Genomic DNA, 10,470 nt, shown 5'->3' with positions numbered 1-10,470 from the left:
CGTGCTAGATTGCTTGAAAATAGTAATCTAATACTTCAGACACAAGTTTGATTAGCAAAGAAAAAGAAAAAAGGAAAAAGAGACAGAGCGTTTACTGTCCAGAATCATATAAAAACATTTTTTTTAATGTAAGCATATTTTTTAGTTTCCATTCTGTTAAAAGGTAATTTACATAGTATCAATCTATCAGACCAATTTGAAAAAAAAATAAATGGAGCATTTTAGTTCTCTATCATACTAAATTAGAAAAATGGGTCTATGGCTTTATTTCTAATATACTTGATTAAAAACTACCCTTATTTAGGCATCAAATATATGAGATAAGAAAATAGTGTGCAATAAAATATTCCTAACATTTACACACAAATGATTAAAATAATTCAAAGGTGTACACACTTCAGAAAGTTTCCGCATAGCTAAAAGAACTGTTCACTATTTTCTCTAGAGAGGTTTTATTGTAAATTACACATTTCTGCTTCTTAAGAAGAGAGAAACATGTATTCATTGAAATAAATGTTTCAAATTCTAATTCTGAATCAGTTGGTGTAGCTTGCAAGAGATCAATAACAACTAGAAAACCCAGATAAACGTATAAAAATAATCTATTAAAAAAAGAAACAAGATGGATGCCTAGGTAAGCAGGGACCGAGGGGCCAAGCTGCTGAAGTATAGGGATCTTCAGAGTAGTGAGTTGACATTCTGTTGGCTTCCTTTTCCCTTGGATCATTTTCAAACTTGGTGGGCAAAACATTGAAAATTTACAGAAAAGATAGTAAATTGAAGGCAGAAAAACAAGCACAGATTTAAGCAATATTGCAGAGCTAGGAAGATAATGTTGAATATCAGGACAGATAAAGCAATCAGGACTGAAGCAGCCAAGATAATGGGAAGAAGCAAGTAACTGAGAGTTTACAAGAGAATGGAATAATCAAGAAGGATGAGAAGGCTAGCTTCTTTAATGCCAATGCAAATTGGAACTGAAGCTGACAAAAGTCAATATCTGGAAGCAATAATTTTAAATAAGAAAGATATCCATTCCAGCGTATAAAATTAAGACAAGTATCAACATTGCTTTGTCAAATTTTGATTAAATATTGCAGCAATTACATATGAATTTTAAAATCCTATATATAAAATCAGCAACTAGAAAACTCTCATGTCTTAGTTTTGAGCTGGACACAACTTTGTGTGTGTGTGTTTTAATAATGTAGTTGCATATTTTTAGACTGACTTTTTCTGCTTGAAATTATTTTGAAAAACAAAAACTATTATAACTTGCTGTTTTAATAAATAATTATGAGTTTTCTCTTGATTATTATTATTTACTATTTTATAAGTAAGTGTAATATGATCCTTCATACATTGCTGAGTAATTGTTTTCCAGTTCCTGACTTAGATCTTGGATCAGGAAAATAAATTTGAAATGTACTACCACATAAAGTGAAAAAGTACATGTGAGAGCCCATTTTATATGGGGTGATCATATAATTTATCATCCAAAATGGAGTGAGAGTGAAAGGTGGCTATTTATCATCATGATAGGAAGTCAGGCATATACTGGACTGTCACAGGAAACCCAGATGTATGATAACCCAATGCATAAACCTCTGTGACTAAACAGAGCACAGAGATCATGATTTATTGTCCCATAAATATTGACTAAAGCTGATTCTGAAAGGAATAAACAAACTGAAGGGGAATTAGAGTTTCAGCTTGAAATTGAAGAAAAATCAGAATTTTTATGGATGTGTAGGAATATTATCTCCTATACATTACTTCTATGGTGAAATTATAACTAAAATGATTTTAATGGAACAATTATTACTAGATGATTTGAAGAAATAGACCCAATTAATATCTTACAATGAATATTTTAAAAATTTCTCTTTATCATTCACTTCATTTTCCAGATCTTAATATAATCAGTAACACATCTCAAAGTGTTAGTGGGTTTTAAACACAAATTCTTTCTCCTTGTTTATCATAAATGACATGTGGACCAGAATATTTTCCACAGTAAGTACCCAGATTATAATTGATAGCTCAAAGTGTGATCATTATGAATATTAGACAACATCATCAGTACTATGTAAATATTTCAAAGTGACTTTGGAAAATTTGTTAAAAGGAGACAAAATTCTAAAAGTCCCTTTGAGTAAATCATGGTCAATTAAAATATGAATCTACTTTGCACGACTGAGAGGCCTGAACTACAGTGGATTAGGCAAATCTTGTTAGTTTCTCCCTGCCTCAAACTCTGCTCTGCCTAGTTGAAGATATAATAAGTCTGACAACTGTATACTTAGCTGTCAGTCTCTCTGCTGAGTCAGTGGATGTACCACTTGGCAAGATCGGCAGCAACACCAACTGAAAGTAGGCTATCACTCTGAAATTTCACAGGTCGTATCAACCCCTCATGTGTGGACTGGAAATGTTAGAGAACTTTAAAGAAAGTCTAAAAACTCAGTTTAAAATTAAGTTGGATCTAATATCTGACTGGTTATAAATTTCTTAACACTCCATTTTGGCTGAAAAGCACATAACATACCATTACTATACAAAAGACATCAAAAACTGCATCCTGTGTAATGATGATCAATATATATTTATGTTAAAAATCACAATTATTTTAACCTAGTGTGCTATGAAGTAGGATGTTTCTATTCCATGCAAACATCATATCTCATCTTACAGTTTGGGATATGCATACATTTTAATCAAAGAATATTCTAGATTTATTGAAGGGAACCCTAATTACTTCTCAGTCTATCAAATTTGCATAGATCATTTCATAAACTTTGCAATTGCTGAATGAAGATTGAGAATTAAAGAGGAACTGATGATTCCCAGCATCGATTACAGGAAATTCCCTCTTTGGCTTGTATTCAGGAATGTGTTGTTAAATATTTACTAATTAGTTCTCAGGGAGATGAAGGGGAAACCCTGACTTTTAGGATTTGTTGAGTCCCATGATATAGATTCTCCCATTATAGCTGATTTTAAGCTACGTGAAAATTTAACAATTGGGTCCCATGAGCCAACATGAGCTGGCTCTAGCACAGTACTGCTTGTACTTTTCCTTTACAGGAAAAAGATTACATTAATTAATATTTATTAATTTGCCGATTCTTCTAAACCCTATTCATAACTTGAGAAATGTTCACATTTCCTTTTTCTGTTGCTCATTCCCCCAAAATGTTCTGATTGTCAGTGCTAAGTTGTTTCCTATGTACTTATTTTTTATGCAATTATGGGGTGTTCCTTGAAGGAAATGACCATATGCTTGACTTTTTTACCCTTTTCCAGTATTATTACTAGACATACAGAGATTTGTAACATCCTAAATGCTGTTGGTGATGATGACCATATAAGGCTAAAGTTCTGCTTATTCAAGATTGAAAATCTACTGACTGGACTCCCATCAAATGAGTCGCCCTACAAGGTTTCATAGAAATTGACCACAACAATAAATTCCAGTTCACAATTAGGATTAGGCAGCAATACATTGTTTATTCCAGGAGAGGAGCTAATGCTTTCCAAACCACAGATAGCAAACTGGGAAAAGAAAGTTATTGTGTAGCTTCTACCACATCATAGTGATGTTATAACCTAGACACTAGTCACAGCAGGAAAGAGACAACTGTTTTGTTAATAATTCAGCTTAAACATCTCACAGACTTACAGTCATGATCATTCTCCCTGATTCAGAGATCCTGCCTTGCCATATCACTGTATACTGTTCCTTAGTGTGATGGAGCAAAAGGGATCCTGAGCATGTGCTGATGATTCTTTCTAAATGAGTTTCCCCTATATATCTGCTGCAGAAGGCTTGGCATATTCATTGTTTGGGCATTTGTAAGACCCTATGTTAGAGTGCTGTGGGAGAAGTACTGTCTATCACTTTGTATATCAAAGAAATCAGAATGTAGTTTATCTCCAGGTTCTAATTTGAAGAATAATATATTTAAGCTCATAAAATTTTACTACAACACTAAATAGAAATATTTCTAGGGACTTCCCTAGTGGCACAGTGTTTAAGAATCTATCTGCCAATGCAGAGCACACAGGTTCGAGCCCCGGTGTGGGAAGATCCCACATGCTGCGAAGCAACTAAGCCCGTGCACCACAACTACTGAGCCTGCACTCTAGAGCCCGTGAGCCACAACTACTGAACCCACGTGCCACAACTACTGAAGCCCGTGCGCCTAGAGCCTGTACTCTGCAACAAGTCACCTCAACGAGAAGCCCGAGCACCGCAACGAAGAGTAGCCCCCGCTCACAGCAAATAGAGAAAGCCCACGTGCAGAAGCAAAGACCCAACACAGCCAAAAATAAGAAAATAAAAAATAAATTAATTAAAAAATATATTTCTAGGGAATCCATATTAGAATATGCATTTGGTTTAAATTACAATTTTTAAAAAAAATCAAATATACTCTAATAATTGACCATAACCTTAGGAATTAGCACAGAACTAAAGGTTTGAAAAGCAAGAGGTTTAACTGTCCATTTAGCCCACCACTTTAACATTAACTTTGCAGAAGTAGCTTACTAATTGCCAGACAGTATAGTGTAGTGCCTCAGAAAATGAGATGCTCTTCCTCACTACATTGTTTCTGAAATTTATTCTCATCAAGGATGCTTGAGGAGTTCATTACTATCTCTCAAAGAAATTAAAGGAAATAGGCAACAATTCCATAATTTATTATTTGTTCATATAAAATCATTCTTAGAATGGAGCATTGTATGGTTTTTCCACCTTAGATAATCAGCCTACATAACTTGGCTTTAGTTTACACTTGACTTTGAAATATGGTTAAAAAGTTGTTCAAATGAGCACATTATCCTTGATTTTGTCCTGACAGCAGCTAAGTCCTTTGAAATGTGTACTGCCATTTAATCTAAAGGCATATTTTCTTAATTGTACCATGTCCGCTATACCTATTTATGTTTCTTTGGTCCACAGGATATATTTATATATCCTGAATTACTGTAATTACTCAGCCACTACCCAGCTTATCTCTTTGCATGCACACTCTGCACCTGGATAGTTTATTTGCATATAAGGGACATCTTTTCCTCTCTTGCTGCTGTAAATTGGGACAAATAAAACTTATCATAGGAGAGAAGAATCATCCTTTCTTTTTCCCATTAAATCCTGCTCTGTTAAACACTTCAGCAGACCCCTTGTCTCTACAGAATGGTATTTTTTTCACAATAATTTGAAAAAAATTCTGTGGTTGGCACCATGATTTGCTTGTGGCTTTTGTCCAACTAAACGAGAGAGAAAGAGAGGAAGGAGGAGAAATAATTTTAACCCCAGTTCATAGATATCCATTGCAAATATTTCCCTTAACATGAGGATGAGATCTTAAAAAGATTTATTTTGCTAGATGGAATTCTGATTTTGGGGAGAGAAATGTATTTTAAATGTATTGCTTTGAATAGGTTCACCTGAGACTTTGTCTTCAAAGTAATTTGTAAACATTTCAATTTACCTATGTTCCTGTAGTTGAGAAAGTTGTGGAGATACAATTTAATTCAGCAAAAATTTATGACATTTTTTTATTATCTTAAGTAAATGTTGACTCCTTTTCTTTTGAGCTGAAATTTACTTTAAAAATGTCTTTTTATCTTTATTACAGATGAATGAGGTAAACACAATAAGGAGCTGGTTGTTCTTTTCCATTTTTATCATTTTCTTTACATTCTTAACTAAATAAATCATGGTCAGACTTGAAAAATTCTGTCCTAATCATACTTTCTCCATAAAATGGTATGTCATCATCACAGGCTACTTTAACCTTTCCTTCAGTTGGTATTCTATAACACATCAGGCCTCTAGTGGCTTAACACTTCTTACAGTTCTCCTTTTATATACTTGACTATAAAGGAATCGGTATGAAACAATAACTAAGGACTTTGGAAGCAGAAGATTTTCATTTTGAAGTCTGAACTTGAACTGTTTTTGACATTCACTATCTATAATGGCCTTAGTCACAATTACATTATGTCTCTGCATTTGAACTTCCTCATTCAACAATAATAACATTCAACACAAAACAAATTTCTTGAGTACCAAATAACACTGGGGATATAAATATGATAAGACACAGACTTCACCTTCAGAGAGAAAATAGTATGGCATACTGTCTTTAGACCTAGGCAAGATAAGCTTGAACCTATGCAAGATTGCTGGCTTTTCTCCAGCAATACCCACCCCCATGGCTGGGAGCCTGCTGGGCCAACGAGATGTGTCCTGCTAGCATCTCTCCTTCTAAACCTTTCTTTGGGTACTTATGATTCCAGAAAGTTTTGCCTGATAGACTGGAGGCCACATGCAGGGCATGCATAATCCTCTGCTTGTGTCAGTTTTCTTAAGAACAAATGTACTATTAATGTGTACCCACAAGCAGGGGAAATGGCCAAGAGGCTACTATTTATAAAGGGCATAGAGAGAGTTGGACTTGCAGGTTGGCTATTGAATTACATATATGAACTCTTGTCCCATATTAATCTCTAATCCCCAGTTGAACTCTTACAAGGGTCTGATTAGAAAGAATATCTAACTCTAGCCTGAAGTGGTCAGGGAAATCAGCTGCTTTTGGTGGAAAGAATGCTTAATCTAATTTTGATGGATAAGTATAAAGCACATAGTCAAAGTGTAGACACTAGGTCAGTCTAGAAAGATACTATGTTAATATAATGCTCCCCAAGAGTCAGGTTGACAGGGGGAGCAGTTCAACAAAGCCGCATTGTAAGTTTTAAAGAGAAGTTGTCATTTCTATTTGCTGGACCAAAGTTTTTAAAAAAATACTAGGAAACATTATCTGCTATGATGTTTATTTCCTTTTGTTTGGCTTTACAGCTTTCCTTTTTGCCCTTCAAAGAGGAGAAAGAAGAAATCCAGCAGTGTTGCAAGCATATATTGGTGAATTTTAATCATTGCATAATTCTTTCTGGCAGGATTATCTAAAGCTTACTATCCCTTCAAGTAACACTTTTAAAGCTCTATCAAATCATGAGGCCAAAGGGCTATACAAACAAATACTTTATTAATTCAATTTTTCAATATGCTTGAAATGTGATCTCCCAATTTCTGTGCGAGCAGATTAAAGTCATAGATCTGCATTTATCACACCACCTTGGAATTAAACAAGAGAGCAAGAACTCCCCTTTCAAGATGAGGACAAGAAATGGGAAAGTTAAGTATGTCAGAGTCCAAATAGAGATTTTGAAGAGCAAATTTTCAATCTGTGAATCTATGCAATAGTGTGGGAAGAAGAAATGGAACCTGGCTAAATATTCTCCAACTTAAGACGTCACGTAAAAGATGAATACTTTAGCCAGGCTCCCTGACCACACACTGAAACCCACTGAATTCCACAATCTGAAACAGAGGTCACATAGATAAAGATGTGAAAGAGAAAGTACATTTTTAGTACTACAGATTTAGTGTAAACAACATTTAAGTATGTGTAAAATGCAAGTTTTTAGTTCTATTCTCCTTTTATCTGATTTTCTCAGGTAATCGTCCATTTTCATCTCTAGACTCATGAATATTTCAACTATTTTGAATTGAATATTGTTTAAAATATTAGACTAACTCTACTCTTAGCACTTTGCTTGAAATTTAGCACAAAGTTAGCATTCAAAATCAAGGAAACAAGCAAAACAAATGTTCCCCCTAAACCCTTCACAACAGAGAGTAGAAAGGATAAAACCTGCAGTTTTGACCTTGCTGATGAGGAATTTTCTTTTGAATTCCAATTAGAACTCTGAACTTTAAATCTTCCTGCGATGAGTTTCAGAACTTTGTTGTTTCCTTCAGCACACTCGTTTTCATCTTATCATTTTCAGTTTCATTTATTTAAACTCTTACTTTAAAGTTACCACATGCTTATTCCTGAGTCTACAATATACTCAGATTGGCACAAACATAAAAAGCAGAAGCAAGGAAATGTTCACCACAAAAATTAGGACAATATTTAACTTTAGGGAGTAGGGAATTGTGATTAGGAAGTGGCATATGGCAGCCGTCCTGGATACTGGCAATACTTTTTTTGCCTTAGTTGTGTGACTATTGCATGTTTGCTTTATAATGACTACATAAAGTGTACATTTGTTTTATGCATTTTCATTAATATATACTTCATTTCATTATAAAAAGGATAAAACAATCTATTCTGTCTACTAAATTATGGAGTTTTTGCTATAGGATTATATTGACAGTATAATACAGATTGTATACAGACATGTTAAACTACATCTTAAATTCAAGTAAATTTTGAAGATGATTTATTTTCTCTCTCCATGGAGTTCCTGAGGATGTTTGTTTACTCTATCAAGTCTAAGAGCAAATGAGCTAGAGTTTAAAATAAGAGCTGCTATACAACATCTGAAGGATCTTTCAGAAATCATTTAGTCTCAGAATACAAATGGACCATATCTAAGTACCATTTGAAAATATATTCTGATTATGAAAATGGAACACTGTATTCTTTTTAAAAATACAGAACGCTTCATGAATTTGCGTGTCATCCTTGTGCAGGGGCCATGCTAATCTTCTCTGTATTGTTCCAAAACACTGTATATTAACAAAAACTATCATTAAAATATAAACTTTTTATAAGAATAGAATATAACTATAAATATTTCATTATAATACATAAAATATATTTCATTATATATATTATACACTATATAATATAATATTATATTTTAGTATATATTGATTATAATGTCTATATTGTATGTATTATATAATTATGTTCATTATATTTCATTGTAATTAATCTCATCTCTATAATTAATCTGATTTTATTTTGGTACATATTTAGATGTTCATATTACCAATTTGACCAATACTATACTTAAAAAAAAAAAGTTTTAAATGCTGACTCAGCTCTCTTGGAGGATTAATTTTGTAGTGCAAGGTCAATAAACAGTTAACTTATTGTTTGATCAAATTTAAAGAAATTTATTTTGTCTCAAAATAAATTGGTATATTCAAAGGAATAAAATGATTCTCTGTGCAACATCTTCCAGGACAGTGTCAACATCAATTTCTCTAAGTGTATTTGTGGCAGAAAATATGCATGCATTTTTTCAGCAGCCAAAGCAGTAGACTATAGTATTAGTTAGAAATATCCATTCAGAGAAGCTCTAAACACCTTTCCCGTTAGGGGGAAGTCTTCCAACCATATGTGTTAAATGGAAATACATATCTACTCTCCTCCTCTAGTAACTTAACCTATAGGCATGGGACTGAGGCTTGGGCAATGGACACTTTACCTGATAGCTAACTGCTGAGAAAGTAACACAAAGATGCAGAGGCAGTTGGATGTTAATAGTTTTCTTGGTTGACCTGAGAGTTTAGAGGCAGAAGGAGAAGTGCCCAGTGTAGCAAGAAGTGTCCAGTGACAAAAGTGGTGATGACAGCAATAACGTCTTAATCAGAGAGATCTTGCTGTTTGCGAAATGTTGTACTCTAGACCTCAGTTCCTGGACATCTTTCAAGAATTCATCACATTTTTTGGACAATTCTGTTTATGCTTAAGTTACATAGATTGGCTTTCTTTTTGGTTTCAACCAAAGACTAACTTGTAAAGGGAGAAAGCATTCTTTAGAATTGAATTTTACTGTGTTGTGATATATTGTATCACATACATTGTATGTGATCATATAATAGATTTTTTACTGCTATAAGTACTACTTCCTTTGTCTTACACAATGATAACAGTCAATTTTGTTTGCATTGTTACCCCTTTTTGAGAGCTTATGGTTTTTTAAATGTGTTCATCTTTCAAGAAAGACTTGCATTTACTAGGCAAATGGCATGTGATTCTTTTGACCTTGCATAATTTTACTAATCAAAATTGAGGAAAGCTCTTGAGCCAAGAAGACATGAGAAAGCCCTCACAAGAGTCTCTTTTAGACACCTGCAAGTGGAGAAAACTGAAAAGTGCAGTTTTCACTTGGCTTTCATCCACAAGGATGCAAGATATACCATTTGCCTCCTCTGCAGCATATAAAATAATAATCATGCTTTTTGCAGAATAGAGCTAAAGCAGAACAAATTAGAATGGAATTGGATAACTAAATAATAATAACCAAATAATTACCAAGCAACCTGAAAATAATGTAATGGAGTAATTGAAAATGTTTTTTGTAGAAACGTGATTTGCCAGATATTTTTTTTGAGGTAGCACTTGCATTTTCAACAGTTTCCTCTCTTAATATCTATGATTATCTGCATAGAAATTAAATTGAAAAACTTATTTACTGTATTCATTTTCTCAGAGAATTATTAAAAGAATACCACAAATCTGAGTGAAGACCCTCTATGAATCCACACTAATTCTGACATTGGACTATCCATGTTCCTGATGTTATTCATGGCTACTTTCATGTATATTGCAAGATCCTTAACTCAGAGCATAATTACAGATGGAAAGAAAACAGAGAGGA

General features: G+C 33.6%; 1 non-coding gene across 1 annotated transcript; it reads right to left on the bottom strand.

Moving 5' to 3' along the window:
• Positions 1–8,506: 8,506 nt before the first annotated feature.
• LOC113624107 (U6 spliceosomal RNA) lies at positions 8,507–8,615 on the bottom strand. The gene has a single exon (XR_003434220.1). It is a non-coding gene; the product is annotated as a U6 spliceosomal RNA (small nuclear RNA).
• Positions 8,616–10,470: the final 1,855 nt, after the last annotated feature.

The sequence above is a fragment of the Aethalodelphis obliquidens genome, unplaced genomic scaffold (assembly GCF_003676395.1).
Source record: "Aethalodelphis obliquidens isolate GAN/ISIS:26980383/991018 unplaced genomic scaffold, ASM367639v1 scaffold1, whole genome shotgun sequence".
In the NCBI taxonomy this organism is placed as follows: Eukaryota; Metazoa; Chordata; class Mammalia; order Artiodactyla; family Delphinidae; genus Aethalodelphis; species Aethalodelphis obliquidens.
This window is presented reverse-complemented; position numbering and strand designations above follow the sequence as displayed.